This window comes from Chiloscyllium plagiosum, unplaced genomic scaffold (assembly GCF_037043375.1).
Source record: "Chiloscyllium plagiosum isolate Xiang-an unplaced genomic scaffold, Cpla_swu_hap1 HiC_scaffold_34, whole genome shotgun sequence".
Lineage (NCBI taxonomy): Eukaryota > Metazoa > Chordata > Chondrichthyes > Orectolobiformes > Hemiscylliidae > Chiloscyllium > Chiloscyllium plagiosum.
In genome coordinates, this window is record NW_028270172.1 from 23,055,095 (window position 1) to 23,076,987 (window position 21,893).

The following is a 21,893-nucleotide window of genomic DNA, read 5'->3' on the forward strand; positions in this document are numbered from 1 at the left end:
GATAATTTAGACCATGACAAGCTTTGTCAGAACTGCAACACTATGCTTGAAGGAGACAAAATTAAGAACTCATCTGCAACAAGATTATTTTACTAAGCCACTAGTCATTCTATGAAACAGGCACCCTGGGGACAGAATTATTTAACTCCCAATAAGAAACAATTTGCTCCTAATTTGATTCAACTCTTTATCCGCCTTTCTTATCCTGTTTCTGGGAAATGACTGAAGTCAGAAGTCACACGACACCAGGCTAGAGTCACAAATCACCAGGGTGCACTGCACCTGAAGGGGCTGCACTTTGAAAGCTTACATGATTTCAAATAAACCTGTTGGACAAACACCTGGTGTTGTGTAACTTCTGATTTTGTCCACCCCAGTCTAACACTGGCGTCTCCACATCCTGGTGAGTGAATGAAATAACTGTGTCTGTTCTTCAATAATATGAGGGTTCTGATATCTTTTAAGCATGAATTCATGAGCAGTAACACAGCACTGGGGGACAGAGCCAATTTTTAATTTTTGTTAGGGCTTTCGTTAAAAGTCATTACTGAGGAACTCATGTTACCTTCCTCAATTTCTTCTAAGATTAAATACTTACTCAATGGCGAGAGAGTGAAAGCTGTTAGTATTGATTCATTCAACTGCAAATTGGATAGTTTTTTTTTCAGAAAATAACATTTTGGAAGACATTATATGAACAGTTTGAAATTATGAAATTAAGTGCAACCTACTTGGGAAAATGAGCTGATTTTGGATCTTTATTTCTTATATATCTCCAACACTAAAGTTTTCTCTGCCTGATTGTTGGGTCCATCATACATTAATTGGTTGAAATTGATTGCAATGATTTGTCAGTAGCTCTGTTACATACATGAGGCAACCAACATAGCACAAGTCCAGATAGAAAGGCTATTGTCATCTGATAACTCTAGTTGTAGTATGTTAAAATTCACTCTGGGACACAGCATTTCTGTGACAATATACACTTTTACATGCATGTTGTCATGCAGAGCTCTGAAAGGTGATAGCATAGACTCCAACTTCTTTTCCATAGTTGCCCTGTAATCTTTTCATTGGTGTGTGTCAACAATATTGATACCTAACCTATTTACCTATGTTAGGAATGCATCTTCCTGAGCTGACAAATTATAGAGTGGAACTGAAACCTGCAGCTTCTAGCTCAGAGACAGCCATGCTACCCATTGTTCCATGAGGCTTCCTCCTGTCAACCCTATACAAGTACAAAAATTAAATTGGATTTGATGTTGTAATTTATGCCTTTGAGTGAAAAAACTGACATCTGCATCCATGTCTTTCTGAAATTTCTCCAGGTTCTTCTTATGTAGTGAATAGCTTTTGTTGAGACCATCATTTTGACTTTAGAGCAACGATGACATAACATAAGCTGTGAGTGATTCTAATGGCAATGTATGATTCCATGATTGCTGTAGAACTGCAATTGTACTACCAGATTCCACTTTAAGGATTCTTGTCTATTGCTGACATATATCAAATATTTCAATAATCTTGTGTCTCCAGTTCTTTTAAAGTTACTTACATCTTTTGTTAATGTTTTCTTTCCCCTATCGAAATGATTCTCTTTCTCTCTCTCTCTGTCTTCATCATTGATTCCTTATGAGCACATAGAGTGTACTGGTTGGTTTGAGCACTCAGCTGGCTGTTACTCACGTGTGAGAAATGGCATTAAGTTTCAGCAAGTAATTCAGTTGCAAAATCACCAAAGCCAAGCCTTTTCTGCACGTCCATTTAAGAATGTGGCAATGATCACAATTGCAAACCCCAGGCTTGAACTCTCTCAAACCTAAGCCAAATACATCAAGTGTTCCACCCTCCTTCGACTGACCGAACTGGTCCTCACCCTGAACAACTTTTCTTTCCAATCCTCCCACTTTCTCCAAACAAAAGGAGTAGCCATGGGCACCCACATAAGTCCCTGTACACCTCCATCCCCCATCACGAAGGACTCAAAGCACTCCGCTTCTTCCTTTCCCGCCGTACCACCCAGTACCCTTCCACCGACACCCTCCTTCGACTGACCGAACTGGTCATCACCCTGAACAACTTTTCTTTCCAATCCTCCCACTTTCTCCAAACAAAAGGAGTAGCCATGGGCACCCGCATGGGCCCCAGCTATGCCTGCCTCTTCGTAGGGTATGTGGAACAATCCATCTTCCGCAACTACACTGGCCCCACCCCCCATCTTTTCCTTCGCTACATTGATGACTATATCGGCGCTACCTCGTGCTCCCACGAGGAGATTGAACAGTTCATCCACTACACTAACACCTTCCACCCCAACCTCAAATTCACCTGGACAGTCTCGGACTCCTCCCTCCCCTTCCTAGACCTTTCTGTTTCTATCTCAGGCGACCGAATCAACACGGACATCTACTACAAACCAACCGACTCCCACAGCTACCTGGACTACACCTCCTCCCATCCTGCCCCCTGTAAAAACGCCATCCCATTCTCCCAATTCCTTCGTCTCCGCCGCATCTGCTCCCAGGAGGACCAGTTCAAAATACGTACAACACAGATGGCCTCCTTCTTCAAGGACCGCAATTTCCCCCCTGACGTGGTCGACGGTGCCCTCCACCGCATCTCCTCCACTTCCCGCTCCTCCGCCCTTGAGCCCCGCCCCTCCAACCGCCACCAGGACAGAACCCCACTGGTCCTCACCTACCACCCCACCAATCTCCATGTACAGCGCATCATCCGCCGTCACTTCCGCCACCTCCAAACAGACCCCAGCACCAAGGATATATTTCCCTCCCCTCCCCTATCAGCTTTCCGTAGAGACCACTCCCTCCGCGACTCCCTTGTCAGATCCACACCCCCCACCGACCCAACCTCCACTCCCGGCACCTTCCCTTGCAACCGCAGGAGGTGCAACACTTGCTCCCACACCTCCCCCCTCACTTCTCTCCAAGGCCCCAAAGGAAACTTCCATATCCGCCACAGATTCACCTGCACCTCCACCCACATCATCTACTGCATCCGCTGCAGCCGGTGTGGCCTCCTCTATATTGGGGAGACAGGCCGCCTACTTGCGGAGCGATTCAGAGAGCACCTCTGGGCCACCCGGACGAACCAACCCAACCAACCTGTAGCACAGCATTTCAACTCCCCCTCCCACTCCACCGAGGATATGCAGGTCATTGGACTCATCCACCGCCAAACCACAACAACCCGACGGTCGGAGGAGGAGCGTCTTATCTTCCGACTGGGAACCCTCCAACCGCAGGGGATGAACTTGGACTTCACCAGTTTCTTCATCCCCCCTCCCCCCACCTTGTCTCAGCCGGATCCCTCCAGCCCGGCACCGCCTTCCTGACCTGCAGTCTTCTTCTTGACCTCTCCGCCTCCATCCTACTCCGACCTATCACCCTCACCTTGACCTCTTTCCACCTATCACATTTCCAACGCCCCTCCTCCAAGTCCCTCCTCCCTACCTTTTATCTTCTCCTGCTGAACACTCTCTGCTCATTCCTGAAGAAGGGCCTGTGCCCGAAACGTCGAATCTCCTGTTCCCTGGATGCTGCCTGACCTGCTGTGCTGTTCCAGCAATAAAGTTTCAACTTTGATCTCCAGCATCTGCAGACCTCACTTTCTCCTTGTCATAACTCTTCTCCATTGCTGTAATTAAGAACATCCAGCTCAGCACAGAGATACAATAACATTTCTGTTGTCACCTTTAATTTTCTCCTCTTCCCTGGATCTAATTCAACAGAGAGTCAGTCTGCAGCTTCTCACCTGATGGGTGGTGTTTAATAGAGGGAATGAGGATTTTGCCCATTGGCTAGACCCAACATGAGCCCTGCATCACTTCTTTTGTGAAGGCCGACCATGTTGGATACAATTCAGGCACATAACTAGGCAGCAGCAGGCCTTTCCCTGGGATCAAAGGCCCTGAGAATGGAGGTTTTTCCATTCTGCATGGGTTAATGTTGGAGACCGTATTAGATTCTACCCAATTTGATTACGTCACACAGCTCCTGTCCAGATCCTGGTGGGGATTGATTTTCCATTCCTGGTCTTATTGTTTTTTTCCTAACTAGTCAATATATCTTGCATCTAGTTCCATTATACTTCTTGTTGTTAATGCAGGTGCAGTTGTGAAAAAACATTAGTTTTTTATCCTTTATCATTAACAACCAAAAAGACCCTTAGACCCTCATTTTAGTAAAGAGGATTGTTGGCAGTGCTTTACCTTAACCGCAAGTGATCTTGTGGTGCAGTGGTAATGTCCATATCTCTAAGCCAGGAGGTTCAGTAAACCTTACTTGTTCCAGAGGTGTATCATAACATCTGTGAACAGATTTATCGGAGAATATTCAACTTAATCACAACTAGCCTGTAGCTGGTTCCACAGAGGTGAATGGAAGGAGCACCAGCCAATCATCGGCCAGCACTTGTTCTTTGCTCTACAACGCCACTGGGAAACTCAGTAATACACCCACTTCAATCCCAGCATTGCCATGGGGTTCAGGCAACAGGTGGCAGGTGAACTGAGGGGAGAGGAGCAATCTATGGACATTGAGGAGTTTCAACAAACAGCATTTTTGAAATGAGTCTGAATGTGAGTGTGATGGTAAGGTGTGACGTCATTAATTAAAACTGAAATAATTTCTGTCTAGCGAAGACTCTAAAATCATTGAGTTATTCACCTCAATTTGATCAGTCCTTTGTTAATCCAAAAAGAAGACAGGGAATGTACACACACTGAAATGGTGACAAAACATATTGAGGTAACACTGCAAGCCATAAACAATATATTAGCATTTATATTGCTTCTTGTTCACAGTCATTTTAACTTCTTGACTGGCAAGGACTTAGCAAGCGTAATATAAGCTTTGTTCATTGTGGTCTATATTATGACAGTTTGACAGTCTGAATTTTGTAGACCTAAAGCCAGTGAGCTGCCACTGAGCATGCAATTTGGAGGGAAGGGAATCGGACAGTGCAACAGGCTGATCAGATAATGACTCAGTCTTGGTGAGAGGTTGTATCTTGTGGAGAGTACTAACTACAGGTGTGGTACATCAGTGATAGAGAGAATGGATGTCTTAGCTGGTGGGTAGGGTGCTGACCAAGTTGATTGCTTTATCCTGGATGTTGTTGAACTTCTTCAATATTGTTTTAGTAAAACCTTTCTGATCAAGTAAAAATTTGTAACTTGCATCTTCTAAAAGTGAGGGAGAAGCTTTTGCTAATTAAAAGATTGGCAACTCGTCATAGAATATCCAGCTTTTGATAGATCTGCAGACACTGCGTTTACATGGTTGGTCCAATTGAGGTCCTAGTCACTGAAAACTGCCAAGATATTGACAGTGGGGGAGTTGGAAGTGGAAGGCTACTGAGGAGGTGATTAGGCTCACTTGTTGAACATGATGTGGCATTTTAAATATTCCTACTTTGGAAATAGAACCAGTCTAACTCAAAGTTGGGATACAGACAGACCCTAATCTCATACCTTTAATGCATTGTCTGAGCTGAGATGTCACCTTTTTTGTTATACTGATAAAACCTTAAGTTGGCCTAGGACTGTGACTTGAAAGATGTTATGCGATTTACATATTGACCAGTATGTATCCCCATTCTAAATGATTAAAGAGTTAATAATAATCTAGGTTTGTTCAACACATTGCATCAATTGTATGTCACTTTGATCTTTTACTATAAGTTCTGTAACCTATGATCATGCCCCATTAGCAACCTGACGAAGGAGCAGCACTCTGAAAGCTTGTACTTTCAAATAAACCTGTTGGACCATAACCTGGTGTAGTGTGATTTTTAACTTGGTTCACTTGTTGAAGCCATTCATTGGCACAAACGTTACTTGCAAATGATTAATTTGAACCTGAGTATTGTTGAAGCCTTGCTGGATGTGGGCATAGATGTTTCATTATCTGAGAAAATGGTGCGCATGAGTTAAAAAAATTCCCTTTTAAGTGAAAATTAAGCTACAAAGGAAAAAGTACATTTTAGACTGATCCCTGTTTCTCTCAAGTTCACTGACTTGTTATGAGATCTCACAATCCCTGAGGGCCTGTGAGATATCAGTAAATGGCTTTCTACCCATTGCATTTAATGAGGGGAAAAAGTGATTTTCATTTTTTAAAAAGTAAAAGTTCAAATTGGAGGGGAAGAAAGCTTTTAATTAACTGTCAGGAAAAATAATTTTTTTGAAAAATGTGGTGAGAACTCAGCATTGGCATTCATTAGCTGTATACTTACTGAAATTGCCAGTAGCTACTAATGTTTAAAGTTTTAATTAGTGTGTTTAATAAAAATGTCTTGCAACTCACAGGATGCAGGAATAAGAGTAAAAATTCTGTTCCTTGAGCTTGTCCAGTCAATCAATTAGACTGTGGCTGGTCTGCATCCCAACTCGTCCATTTACTTTCGTTCTGGAATCTTTGCCTCACAATTACCTATCAATCTCAGTTTTGAAATTCAATTGTCCAGTTTTTTTGAGGAGGGTGTTATCATATTCCACTGGTCTTCATATAATATCATGATATCATCCCTGAACAGTCTAGTTTGTCAACCCAGTTTCTAAAAGTGATTTCTCTTAATTTCTGTCAAATGGTTAATCAATGTACCCCTTAGATTACCCTTTAATTTTCTATATTGAATGAAATACAAGTTGAGTCTATGGCACCAGTCCTTGTAAATTAGCCCTTTAGCTCTGGCATCATTCTAGTGAATTATACTGTATGCCCTCAAAGGGGTATTTATCCTTTTTGAGCAGTTAAGCCCAGATCAGAATGCAATACGCAAATCAGTTCTCAACAGAACACTGTGCAGCCCTACCATAACTTTCAGACCTGTGTATTATAGTCCCTTTGAGATAATGGCCAGCATTATCTTTAGAATGCTTTTTAAAAAATATTTTTATAGATACTTGCCCATTTCAGTAATTTCTGTATTTAAATCCCTAAAACTCTGCTTTTCAACAGTTCTTAACTAGTTCAGAAAATAGTCCTGTCTTGTTAAAATCAGAAGTGGATAATTAAATTTTTAAAACAATCTGTAGCAATTTTTAAGACTCAATTTATCAACATCCCATTACAACATTCCTCTGTCCCATCTATACAATTTGCTGTGCCACTTAACGTGTTCAGCAAACTTAGATATATGGCTTTCTGCTCTTCCATCTAATTTATTTGTAAATGCACTGAAAGTCTTTGGCATTTGTGTAGATGCCCAGGAGGCACCACTAGTCACATTTTGCCGATTCTAACTCCTATCTACCAATTCCTTGCATTCTCATTAATAATCACTGTGAAAACTTATTGAATGTTTTTGGAAGTCCATATTAGCACTAGTTACCTACACCACATGGATTGCAGTGGTTCAAGGAGACAGCTCAACTAGAGATGAGCAGCAACTTTTAGGCTCACCAATGTGTCCATATACCATGAATAAATAGAACAAAATTAGGAATATCCATTGGCTTATCTATTTATCTACCTTCTTCAAACTCTGAAAAAAAATTAACCAGATTTGTTAGACACAATGTCTCCTTTACAAATCTAAGTGGGATCGCTCTGAACAGTTCTTATATATCCATATATTCGGTCACTCTGTTTCTTACAATTTCAAGGAACATCTCCACAAGTGGTGTTATGATAATAGACATTTGATCATTTAAGAAAGTTAAGAGAGATAACCTGGATAGTGAAGTGGGCAAATTTCAAATGCAGGGGGAAACTTCTTGATTAATTGTGATTTGGAAGATCATGACTAAATCATTACTAATTTTCTTATTTACTTTAAATAGCTCAGATAGAAACTTGGAATGGAGTGATTTGTTTCTCTTTAAAGTCTATCACTCCCACAACCTTCATTTCCAATTTCCAATATATCTGACTTTTTCCAATTCATTGCCCTACTCCAGAAAACTGAGGAAGTGAGGATTGCAGATGCTGGAGATCAGAGTCTAAAAGTGCATTGGAAAAGCACAGTAGGTCAGGCAGCATCTGATGAAGGGCTTATGCCTGAAACATCGATTCTCCCGCTCTTCAGTTGCTGCCTGACCTGCTGTGCTTTTCCAGCACTACACATTTCAACTCCAGAAAGAGTGTGTGTTTTTATTAAATTAACACTTTTATTAGCATTTATTTATATACTTTCGTGTTTACAAACCTGAGCATCCTAACTCAGTGGTAGCTTTTTAAAAGAATTATGTCTATTTATAGTGGCACAAGTGAATCCCAGTTAATGTCCACCACTTACACAAAATGGAGCATCACTAATAAACAATTGACACCTTTGATTTATTTTAAATTGGTTCTAACATTTAATAATCATCTTTTACTGTGAAAACTAATACGAAGTCCTGTCGCTGCCGTTTGGTAGTTATCATATTCCCTCTATACATGGAAGGTCCCTATTCGAAACCAGCTGCAAGCATTTTCATAAATTGCTGGTTTCACGGTGGAAATTTGTTCCAATATTTACCCATCCTACTTAATATGTAAGGCTTTCATGGTAGAATGGTAATGTCCCTACCCTTGGAACAAGGAACCTGGGTCAAGTCCCACCTACTCCAGAGGTGTGTAATAATATCTCTTGATTAGAAAAGTAGGTTATTTTGTTTTAAATTTATACAAAGTAATAATTTAGGAATTCTGCCATTTCCCAATCTACTGTCAGAATATGAGCTGTGACTCACCCACATTACCAAGATTCACATTCATTGAAGGAACAGAGGTGGGAAGCATTGAGATTATACATCTTATGTATTTGGAGATGAAGAATTGTGGATATTGTACAAGAATCATATCTTTCTTGTTTGCACTTAAAATATGATTAATTTTCCCTCGTGTCTGTATAGAGTTTATTCTAAATGTTCAGCTTTAGTTTGTACACTGTTAAGTTAACAGGGCTTGAAATTGATATCCAATTGGTTGACTATTCTCAGTACAGGGACTATGCCCCTTTGAGCAATGGCTTATTTCACCTTTTGCAAAAAAAAGCTTCTCACCCACATTCACTGCAGAACAACCTCAATCCTTTTCAAGATTATTTTAAAATGTACGTCAAATTTATGATTCATATTCTAAACATGACTCTATTTTTATCACTTCTGTCAGAAACCTCTTGAAGTTCCAGCATGCATTATGAGTTGTCTTGAAGTGGATTGAAATGTCATGTAGATCTGAGATGCTGATAATCCGGCCACAGTTCAAAGATGTCTCTACAACTTTCCTTATTCTTTGATTAACTACAGCATGACTTGGGTTTTAAATATGGCACTAGTCTTTAAAAAATATCTTACTACTGGCATGCGATTAGGACTAAAAATCAATATGTATTTTCTGACTCTAAGCCTACATTTTAACACATTCTTGTCTTCTTCTACACCCACTCAAACATATTTTCCATCAGAAATCAGTGAAGTGATTTAAAATGATGGACACTGGCTAATTAACCATCCCCTGTTGCTAGCTGCAACCAACTCAGCACACACTGCAGATCAAACCAGGATTCTCTCACATAAACAACTGGCTGAATTTAAGCACTGAGGAATTATGGAGATTGGTCTGCTTTAAATCGAGAGGTGATACTTCTTAACAGCAGTAATCATTTAGGGAAAAGGAGAAACTGAGACTGAGCGCTTAGCATCCACTGATCCACTGGAAATCATGAGCTGGATTTTCAAGTTGCCAACTGGAATTGGGAAACGGGACTAATCCTGTATTTCATGCCGGTCTGATGTGGGACTCTCTGGTATTCCAAACAGATATGCTGCTTTAGAAATGGAGGTCAGCTGAGTCCAGAGCAAAAGTCAAAAAGTGTGTTGCCGGAAAAGCTCAGCCAGTCAGGTGGCAACTGAGGAGCAAGGGAGTTGATGTTTTGAGCAAAAGCTCTTCATCAATCCTCACTTGCTCCTGAGTCCAGAGCAAACACATTAAGACCATAAGACACAAGAGCAGAAGTAGACCATTCAGTCCATTAAGATTATTATGTCATTCAATGAGATCTGTCTCATCTGATAATCCTCAATTCCACTTTCTTGTCTTTTCCTCATAATCCTGGATTCCCTCACTGGCAAAAATCATTCACAGTCTTGAATATACTTAATGACCCAGCCTCAACAGCTTCTCTGGTAAAGAATGCCACAGATTCACTGTTAATTAGAATCCCTACATAGAATCCTACAGTGTGGAAACAGGCCCTTTGGCCCAACAAGTCCACCCCCACCCCCCGAAGAGTATCCCACCCATTCCCATTCCCCTACCCTATTACTCTATATTTATCCCTGACTAATGCACCTAACCTACACATCCCAGAACACTATGGGCAATTTTAGCATGGCCAATTCACCTGACCTGCACATCTTCGGATTGTGGGAGAAAACCGGAGCATCCAGAGGAAACTCACGCAGACGTAGGGATGATGTGCAAACCCCACACAGACATTTGCCCGAGGCTGGAATCAAACCTGGGTCCCTGGCGTTGTGAGGTGCAGTGCTAACCACTGAGGCACAGTGCTGCCCCAAATGAACTCAAATTCCACCATCTGCCATGGAGGGATTTGAACCCAGGTCCCCAGAGTGTTAGCTGGGTCTCTGGATTAACAGCCCAATGATAATACCACTAGTCCATCATTGCCTCTTCCTCAGATTAAAAATACCACTCCCAAAAAACCTCAATTTCGTGCTTCCAATTTAATTCAATGGATCACTTGTATTAAGGTAAACCTTCAATCCATTTTATTGCTCTCATCTAGATCTGCCCATTATCTTCACTCTTTTACATTCTCACAGCTCTTAGCACTTTCACCTTTTCCTAACCCCTTTCTGTCATGCAGGCCCTTATAATCTCTCAGTTCCTCACAATCTTATTCTCATTCTTTGGAGATGCCGGTGTTGGATTGGGGAAGTACAAAGTTAAAAATTCACACAACACCAGGTTATAGTCCAACAGGTTTATTTGGAAACACTAGCTTTCGGAGCACCGCTTCTTCAACCAGCTGATGAAGGGACAATGCTCTGAAAACTAGTGCTTCCCAAATAAACCTGTTGGACTATAACCTGGTGTAGTGTGTGATTTTTAACTTTATTCTCATCCCTCTCAATCCCCAACTGTCCTGACCTTTACCACCTCACACTCAGCACTTCATCCTTCTCACCCAGTTTCTGCTTCACGTGCAGAAGTTACACCCTATAATGACATTAGAAAACCATAGAAAAGCATATGCACATCTCTAATATTGAGATGAAGTGGTTAATCTGGTTATAAAGCAAACTTTTCAAAAACATGATGCGTTATTTTTGTGTACATACTTAAAAGGAAAATAAATTGCAGGGGAGAGGCAAGAGATACTTGAGAGTCTTTTCTGGAAGGATGGCATGGACACAATGATACAGAAAAAAAATAAATACAAGCAAACATTTGCATGGAAATACATGAAAATATATGGAAATTACAATGTTTGAAAGATGCATTGAGCATAACAATTATTTCAGACTTTAACCTCGATGTTATCATTGCTTCGGTACACTCACCAACTAACCACAGGCACGTAACATATTGATACTGGTCATTTTCAGAGCTACCACAATATAAAATTCTGCTTAAGTTATAATGGTGGGTACAAATACAGTTTCTAGTTTCTGGATTGTTTTATCATCAACCAAACCTAATTGAATAAGAAATGAAAAATCAACCATATTGCGACAAGACAGGAGTCATATATCGGTCAGGCTGCTATTATGTTTTTCAGAATAAATGTGGATTGTCAGGTTTCCAGTCACCCAGAAGCTGAAGGGCCACTTCCTCAATGACACAAACAAAAATAGTACAGCACTTATCTTCTCTCTTTCTATTCTCACTGGATGCCCTTAAACGACGTGCATTTAGATTTGTAATGACAGCTCTGTAAAGTGCTTTGAAAGCAGGGCTTGGCATAAGAAGGGCAGCATTCTGAATGAGCTTGAAAATTTTGGGGTGAATCTCGAGTCTGAGGGGATGCTAACAGGAAAAAAAAATGTTTCGCTTGTAGTTAGAGTTTTCACAAAAAACATCGCTGTGTTTGAGCATGGCTACCAATGAGGATCTAGTATGCACATTTTCTGAGCTGGAATTGTACACCACCATCCAAATAAATTAACTCTTCAACTTAATAAATCTGTTGAAGTTGGAAGGAAAGCGGCATTACTGGTATGAAAAGTAAAGGAGTGACTGCAGAAGATCAGCCGTGAGCTATTATCAAATATTGGACATTGTATTTGACAATGCTAGAAGAGAGCAGGTAGTTAAAGCAGGTGAAAGAGCACAGACAGCACGACACAGATTTGTTGATTTCTTTTTTTTTGTTTCCTTTCCTGACTCTAGTATATCAACTCTGATAAACAGAAGCAGTTTACTTGACATTTTTTTTCTGTTTTGAAATAAACTAGAATTGTCAGAAACTGTCAGAAACAAAAATAAAATTTCCAATGAACAGCTTGTCACGGTAGGTTTATTTTATGGAACTGTTAGATTTCAAAGCTTATTTGAATCCGGTCTCTGTGTGTACCAGTCTTGATTGTTGACAGTTTCTAAACTCAAAAGAGTGTGCATTTGTGTAATTCATATTTAATTTGAACCACATGGCGAATATGGCCTCCTGATTATCACAACTTAGAGACCACTAAAATTCTATTGATGTTCTAATTGTATTTATGCAGCCAGTTTGCATCTTTCCTTATTCAGTCTATGTTTAGATGCTGACTTTACCAAGTCAGCACTTCTTCATAGTGCTGTTGCAACATTGCTGGACATTCTGTAGGAATAGTATCAAATATGGAAAGTTACGAAGAGAAGAATTACATCCATCAATTGAAAAATTTCTGGAAACATAATGTGATTTGCACTAATTTGCTCACACACAACATCAGCACTAATATGGACTAGATGTGCAATTTTCTTTTTCCCTGTTGCCATGTCTTGGTAACCTCTCTTGGTAACAGGTTTCATGTCCTATTTAAGTAGGAGGACCTGCTCATAGCTGTACCTTTCAAAAATCAACTGATCGTGTTTTTTTGACAAGCATGCATTCAATGGAGTACTGTCAGAGGTTGGAGACAATACACAGGTACTCTATTAATAAAAGGGAAGAATGAAAGTCTTGCATTAAGACAGCATATTTCATGTATCACAAGATATCTCAATGTGGTGTACACCGAATAAAATGGCTGCAAAGTGTAGCCACCACCATCTAGGAGGAATCACAGCAGCCTATTGGAACAGAACAAGTTAGCAGAAATAATAGTGTGATATTAGTTAGATTACATGACGTTAGTGGAGGAAAAATATTGGCCAGGACATTGAGGAGAATTGTCTAGCTCTTCTTCAAAATGGGGACATGGAACATGAAAAGATAAATAGGGCAGTTAATTTAAAATTGCATCCAAAGTCATTCCCTAAGATTACAACACACCATTGATGTGTTCACTTAGATTTTGCACTGAAGTCTCTTTTCTCTCTTTTCTTGATTGTTATTTCTTTTCCCTTTACTTCCTATTGCTTCCCTTTACTTACCCTTTTACCTGAGCTAGATGGCATTGGCAGTGGTGACAGAGTGCAGCATGGACCCAGTGATGCCAGTGAATGAGTCCTGGCTTACTTTTCCAGGATGAACACAGGACCTGGCATCAGAATGGGTGGCTGCAACATCAATGGAAGCAACATCGACGAGCTAGGCCCAGTGGCAAAAGATGGTACTTGAGGATTGGTGACTTTGTCGTTGGTTGGTCTAGCGTTGGCAGCAGCGAAACGGGGGTGGAAGACAATCAGCTCAGCAGTGAAAGATGGTGCCTGAGAAATGGTGACTTCAATGTTGGTTGGCTCTGGTAGTGAGGCACAGACGTCTTGATTATGGGCTGGCTCTGGACCAAGACTCTCTTTAAGCTGCATCTTTCTATTTTTTTTATCATTCTTAAATCTATTCAAAATGGTGCTGGGTGGTGGTGTCAGTGGAAAACTGTATTTTATTGTTTTCATGGCTGTAAAATTCACATGACAATAAAATCATTCATTCATTCATTTATAAACGCATGAAAATATGCCTCTCACTGCTCACCGATTCTCGTTTCACCATTTAAACCATGGGTAGAAAATTGGACTCTTCTTTCTCTTGACTTTGACAAACTAATTTATCAGACCTCACCATATTTTCTCACTTACTTTGGTACTGCCCACATCATTCAGGAGCTGGGAAAATTCAATCCATGATATTGGATTTGGCACCTGCATCCTGAATGAAGTGAAAACTCTAAATGTTTCAGGTGAGATGCTGGCTGCATGTGTGGGAAACTCAGTGATCCATTCTGGAATGGTCAAGAGTCGATGGCATTGTTTGGACATTTGTGTCCAAAGTAAATGTGAAAGCTTCTCCACAGTCTTGTCAGTTATCTCTATGTAAATCAAACAGAAGATTTTGGTACAGCCAATTAACTCAGCAGCACCATTAACTAAGTAACAAAAAGAGCTTACTGCATGTGTGAACTGAATGGTTAACATAACTTACTTCATAATGTTGATGGTTTGTATCGTAATCTCACATATCTACCTCTTGCATTATTGCCTTTGATCAAGCTGCCTCATTCAAGGTGGAAGGTTGGGAGGTTTGTAGGTAAGCAGACTCACATTATTGTCATGTACTCAAATGGAGAATAAAGTCATCTCTATTTAATGGTGGGGGGGGTGGTTGAACTAGTCCTGCACTCAGACCATTAATGGCACTCCTAATTTTATTCAGTAACTCTCATGATTTCAATAATGAATTACTTCTATTGACCATAACACAGAACCAGGGATTAATCTCAGTTGGTTTGTGTACATTCCAGTTGGATTAGTGGACATTTGGCTACCTGTGAGAATGTCGTGTCCAGCGACAGCTCTTTTGAAGTATTTTTCAAGCAGCTCCTAATCTCTATTCCTGGTCAGCTCAGAGTAACAATTCAAAGCTGTTTTCCTTTCTTACCCTTTCCTGCTGCCTGGTTACAACTCAATATGATATGAATATTGGGCGGCACGGTGGCACAGTGGTTAGCACTGCTGCCTCACAGCACCGGAGACCCGGGTTCAATTCCCGCCTCAGGCGACTGACTGTGTGGAGTTTGCACGTTCTCCCCGTGTCTGCGTGGGTTTCCTCCGGGTGCTCCGGTTTCCTCCCACAGTCCAAAGATGTGCAGGGCCGGGTGAATTGGCCATGCTAAATTGCCCGTGGTGTTAGGTAAGGGGTAAATGTAGGGGTATGGGTGGGTTTCGCTTCGGCGGGTCGGTGTGGACTTGTTGGGCCGAAGGGCCTGTTTCCACACTGTAATCTAATCTAATCTAATCTAATCGAATGTGATCAGGAGCTTATCCTAGAGGGAGCAATACTATGCAGGCAGATGCCAATGACAGTCCTAACTTCTTTACAAAAAGAGATTTCTTTACCCAGAGAATAGTTAAAACACAGAACTCACAGACACAAGTTTGTGGTTGAAGTGAATAGCACAGTCAGATTTAAGGCAAAGCCTGACAAAGAAATAATGAATTAGAAGACTGCACTAACAGAGTTAGATGAAGAAGTATGAAAGAGAGCTCATATGAAGAATAAACACTGGCCATAGAGTCATAGTGTCATACATCACAGGAATAGGTACTTCAATCCATGCCAACCATCATCCCAAACTAAACTAACCCTACCTGCCTGCGCTTGGTCCATATCCCACTAAATATTTCATATTCATGGACTTATCCAAATGTCTTTTAAACATTGTAACTTTACCCTCATCCACACTTTCTCTGGACATTCATTCGACATTTGAACTCCCTGTGTAAAAGAAGTTGCCCTCTTATGTCTTTTTTAAATCTTTCACCTCTCACCTTAAAAAGTATGTCTCCTGGTCTTGTGATCCCCAACATTAGGGAAAAGAACTTTTCCATTCACCTTATCCATATCCCTCATGATTGTATAGACCTCGAGAAGGTCACCCCGTCAACCTCCTGCACTGGTGAGGACCATTTTTTAAATTTGGTGATATATGGCCACTACTGGCAAGGCCAGCTTTAGTGTCCATCCCTTTTTAAAAAAAAAAATTGTTCATTGGACAGGCCCATTAGCTAGGCCAGCATTTATTGCTCATTCCTAAATGCTCAGAGGGCAGATAAGAGTCAATCACATTGTTTTGTCAAATCTAAGCCAGACGAAGATGGCAGTTATATTTCATAAAGGGGTATTAGTGAAACAGATACTTTTATTTCCTAATAATTAACAATGGTTTCAGAGTCATCATTAGACTCTTAATTTCATATTCTTATTGAGTTCAAATTCCAACCTCTCCCATGGTGGTATTCAAACCTGAGAACCTTGGGTCTCTGGCAAATGGGTCCACTGACAATAATCCCTCAGTCCTAGTATCCTGCAGAAGGAGGTGGTGAGCTGCCTTCTTAAACCACTGCAATCAGTGTGGTCCAGTTCCACACAGCACTGTATTGGAGCGATTCAAGGTTTTTGTTGAAGTGACAAGGGAAGGAACTGCAATATCATTCTCAATCAGTTGATGCAGGACTTGTTGAGTTACTTGCAGATGATGTCATTCCAAAACATTTGCTGCCCTTATCCTACAATGTAGAAGGCTCATGGGTTTGGAAGGTGCTATCTCAGGTGCCTTGGTGAGTTTCTGGTTTGTATCTTCTGTATAGTACACGTTGATGCCAATAGATTGCTGAATGGTGTGCCAATCATGCAGACTCCTTTGTCTTGTATGGTGTCAAGTATCTTGAGTGTTGTTTGAGCTGCACTTACCTGCAAGTGGGTATTACTCCACCTGGGCAAAAGTGAGGACTCTAGATGCTGGAAACCAGAGTTTAGATCAGAGTGGTGCTGGAAAAGCACAGCAGGTCAGGCAGCATCTGAGGAGCAGGAAAATCAATGTTTCGGGCAAAAGCTACTATTCCACCTGACTTGTGCCTTGTAGATGTCAGACAGGCTTTAGACAGTCAGGAGGTAAATTTATTATTTCAGGATTCTCAATCTGTGAATACTCTTGAATTCATAATATGTTTATGATACTGGTCCAGTTCAGTAGTTCCAAGAATGTGATAGCAGGGGATTCAGTGATAGTAGTACAATTGAACATCAAGAGGAGGCAGTTAAATTCTCTGTTGTGGCCTGTTTCTGTGCTAAACGTTCTATGCAATTCATACAATCCTCTCACGTTTGAGGTAGACTATGACAGGCAGTGATGAATTCTGATTTCAGCCCCATGTGTGGCCACAGGCAAATAGATCCCCAAATCTACAAAATATCTGGGAAAATTCAAGAACTGGCTCAGCCAATCTGAGGGAAATCACACCCAGAAGTGGAATGGATAGAATCTGTAAGGAGAAGCTGCTCTTATTTCAGACTGGTTCCCTCCCATTCTGATTACAGATAGGCTCATTATGAGCCTATCAACTGGAGAAAAACAGCCTTTGATTGTAGGAGTGTGAGCACAGTATGTAAGAAAGAAAAGAAGAGATATAAGTAAGTAAATGAATGGCCCGGGGAAACCTTTTGCTCCCGAGGATGGGGGAGCCAAGGCTGGGGCAAGGAACTAAGGACATGGTCGGAATAGGGGATCCTTTTGGCAGGAAGCCTTTGCCCAGGAGTCTGGGGCATTATCTATTGGAAGTTCTACCTGCTGGTGCAGGGCAGGAGTTGAAGGATGGGAGTGTGGATATTAAGAAATTTCAATGATAATAGGGAGAAGGTGAGGACTAGAGATGCTGGAGATCAGAGTCAAAAGGTGTCGCGCTGAAAAAGCACAGCAAGTCAGGCAGCATCCGAGGAGCAGGAGAGTTGACAATTCGGAGTGATGAAGGGTTTACCTCCGAAATGTTGACTCTCTTGCTCCTCAGATGCTACCTAACCTGCTGTGCTTTTCCAGCGTCACACTTTTCGACAGTAGGGAGAAAGACATTGAAAGGAGAGGGAAAGAGGAAGGCTGCACAGTGAGGGGAAGGTTATATGACTGGGTCGGGGGAGGGGGGTGGCTGTGAACCACCTGTGGGGAAGAGAGAGGCTGCAAAGGAAAGAGAACAGTATTAAAACTGTCAACAACGGATTATTCAGCTAACTAGGAGACAGGACGACATGAAATCGTTGAAGTAATGAATCAATTTCACCCTTCCACATATTAATTTGCACTCACTTTACATCTCTATTAGCTTTCGTCCCATGAGCAACCCCTTTGCCTTTTGCACTGGGCTTCTGCAACATTTATTCCCCTGGTACCTCCTCCACTTCTGTTGAAAGTATAAACACCACCTGCTTCCAATTCCTTCCACTCCTGAAGCAGAGTCATATTGGACTTGGAACATTAATTCTGTTCTTTTTCCACAGATACTGTCAGACCTGTTGAGTTTGTCCAGCATTTTCTGTGCTTATTTCAGTTTTCAACTCATTAAAATCTTTCAGCTTGTGTTCAATGTAGGAAAGTATAAGGTCAAGCATTTTGGTAAGAAGAGTCAAAAAGCAGACTATCAGGGAGAGATTCAAAACATGCAGATGTTTTTGGTGTTCCTGTACATGAAACGCAAAATGTTAGCATGCAAGTGCAGGAAATAGTCAAGACAGCAAATAGAAATTTGGCTGTTATTGCTAGAGAGTTGGAATTTAAAAATAGGAAATCTTGTTACAACAGTACAGTGTGTTGGTGAGGCCCCAACTGTAGTATTGTGTATAGTTTTCTCCACGTATTTAAGAACAGATATACTGGCAATGCTGACAATTTAAAAGAGATTTGCAATACTGATAAAGATGTTGACTGATCAAGAATGGCTAAAATGGTAAGGCCTTTAATCATTAGAATTTATACAAATGAGACGTGGTCTTCTTGAAACGTACAAGATTGTGAGCGGGCTCAACAGGGTACATGTTGAGCAGAGATTTCCACTAATGGGGTGATCTTGAACTGGGAGACATAGTCCCAGGAAAAGCGGACACTAATTTAAAACTAAGGTGCAAAGGAATTTCTTCTCCCAGTGGATAGTGACTTTCTGGAATTTTCTATCCCAAAATGCTTGGGAAATAGGATCACTGGAAGTTTTTAAGGAGGTTGGAGATGGATTTTTGAAATATTGAGGTGTTGAGGGCTGAGGAGCTTGGTTCAAAAGAGGAGTTGAAATTTGGGGCAGATCAGTCATGATCTTATGGCAGGGCAGGCTTGAGAAGTTGGAGTGCCTTCTCCTGCTCCATTTCTCACATCCACTTGGACTTATATCCCATGGACACTCAGCTACCACATGACCCTCTTAATTGTGACCCTCTCCTTAGTGATACATTGCATTTTGGAAGAGGATAGAGTTTTGTGCAAAAACATTTAGCTTAATGCATTTTTCATGTCCAATTTCAGCAATCTAATAAAATGGATTAATATTGTGTAGTAGATACAAATGGTTCTCTCTGGGCCTACCTGACTTGGCTAGATTAATAACAGCCCAAAAGGGTTAAGAAGTGAGAGCGCAAAACATAGGTACAGATATTATATGATCAAACAATGTTTAATTTATTGGGTCATTAATGACTCTGATTATGCGCTTGTATTTGGGGCTGAGTCCGTTCTTCAATTCTGATTTGAATTGCTGCATTTCCTTTTGAAAATGTTCATCAACTTCTGTGAATTTTCATGATTCTAATATTGAGGGATGAGCAGAACATCTGATAAAATCCTCTTTGAATATCATTCATATTAATGGTTTTAAATAATTCAACTTTATTATATTCAAAAAAATAGCATTCAATCTGCCAACGACCAAAACCTGACTTTCCCATTTCATGAAAAAGTGATCATTCTAAAAGAATCACAGGAGGTGACTGAAGATGCATTAGTACACCCATTCAATAATTTATTAGAAAAAGAAATAGTGCTAAAAGACCATCAGATAGCTCAAGTAATTCCATTTTTTTTAAACAAAGGACTAGAAAAGTGTTCAGCCTTCTCCTTAAGGTTTCAGCGATTGGATGGAGCTCTCTCTGGAGAGATGTAGTGAGGAGCCTATTCACCTGTATTGACACTTTATTGTGACCTAATTTTGTCTCATTAACATTCTGTTTACCCGGGTGTGAAACTAAATGATGCCAATTCCCGACTTGAATGGCAGAATGGTCATCAGGTAGCTGTAGCTCACCACCATCTTCACCTGGCATCAATCTTGGCATTCTCCAACACCTGCAGTTGAAATTTTCTCAAAGGTTCAAGTGAAGAATTTCCTCCTCATCTCAGTCCTAAATGGTCTTCTCTATATTTAGAGAGTGTGATCCTTTGTTCTAGGCACCATAGCCAGGGGGAAGCATCATCTCCGCATCCAGTTTGTCCAGCCCTGTTAGACATTTAAACATTGTACATGTTTATAAGTTCAAAACATGATCATTGAAACATCGGATAGAGAATCTCAAGATGAGAGATATAGCACAGGGGGCATAAATGGAGTGGGGTGCATGAGGAGAGACACCATGGTTCTACAGTGGCTAGGACACTTTGCAATAGCAAATGTCTTAAAATTTCCCCGATCTACATCGTGGGATGCCTGTCTCTTTAAGAACTACCTGTGTTGGGTCCATCATACAGCTTAGAATTTATTTTTCATAGATTGTGGTTCAAGGCTGGGTGTGCATGACCCAGGTTAAGTATCTTGCTGTTGCACTAGCTGGATAGTCTGCACAACATCATAGCTCCTGCACAGCTTTCTGGCACACACTAGCAGTACCTAGAATAGGTGCCCTTCTCAAAACTACAGGCCATGCATACTGCATGGATACAACTCAAAATGGAGAGAAAATTGGTGCCCAAAGTCTCATGTTCATTAAATCCAACTACCTCAGTGTACAAATACTAATTAAATTATTTAATGTGACCGTTATATTTTTAGGTCTCTGTTCATTGGCTGGAGTGTGCAGACTCATCTGTTAAGGACAAGTTCACTGGCCACAATAGCCTTGGATTCTCCCTTTTTGCCTTCTGATTGCATGGCTTCAACTATGATTGGCCGCTCTTGGGTAGTGAAAGCAGTAGAAAGAGGGGGAGACATAATGTATTTATTTAGCATAGTCTTACCACACAGACATGTAAACAGGCATAATGGTAGAATTTTGTCGAAAATATTTGCATTTACAATGAACATAACTTTTTCTTAATGATTCTCAGTACAACTCCAACAATGTAACTTCATTCTTCTATGACATTCGATTAAAATATAAACCCTCCTTTGTGAACTGGCCATTGATTTGTGCTGCAGAGGTACGTTTTATGGAGAACTCAGTTTACAAGGTGGTCCAGGCTTGTATCAAACACAAGTATTTTCAGTTGCACTGAGTAAATCGTTTTTCTGCTTCCAGCAATAGTTCTGGCAAGGATTTAAATGAAAAACAAATCACTAAACTAAAAGTTGCCGTACAGCACAGGTGACAACTGTGGGGCTGAATTTCAGGATCATAGAGGCTCCTGCCTCTGCTACTATCAATCTCATGTTTTCTTGTCTGCTTATAGAGGAATGAAGCATATTAAAAAGAGAAAAACCTCATAGTTTTCTTCACTTCAGCAAGTATTTCATGTGATATCTTAGATGGAGGTGATGCAGGAAGGGCTTCAAAGAAAGGCTTTAGTGTCTTTCAGATCACTCCAAATCACTTTACAGTCAACTAAGCACTTCTGCAATGTACTCACACTTGCAAAGTAAGTCAGCAGTAACCAATTTGTAGCAGCAATGTCCTAATGACGAATTTGTTTTCCTTCAGTATCGCCAACCAAGGAATAAATTTTGGACAGGTCACTAGGAAAGCTTTACTATCCTTCACCAGAATATTGTCAGTGGGTCTTTCACACAAATCCAAAAGGGCGGACAGTT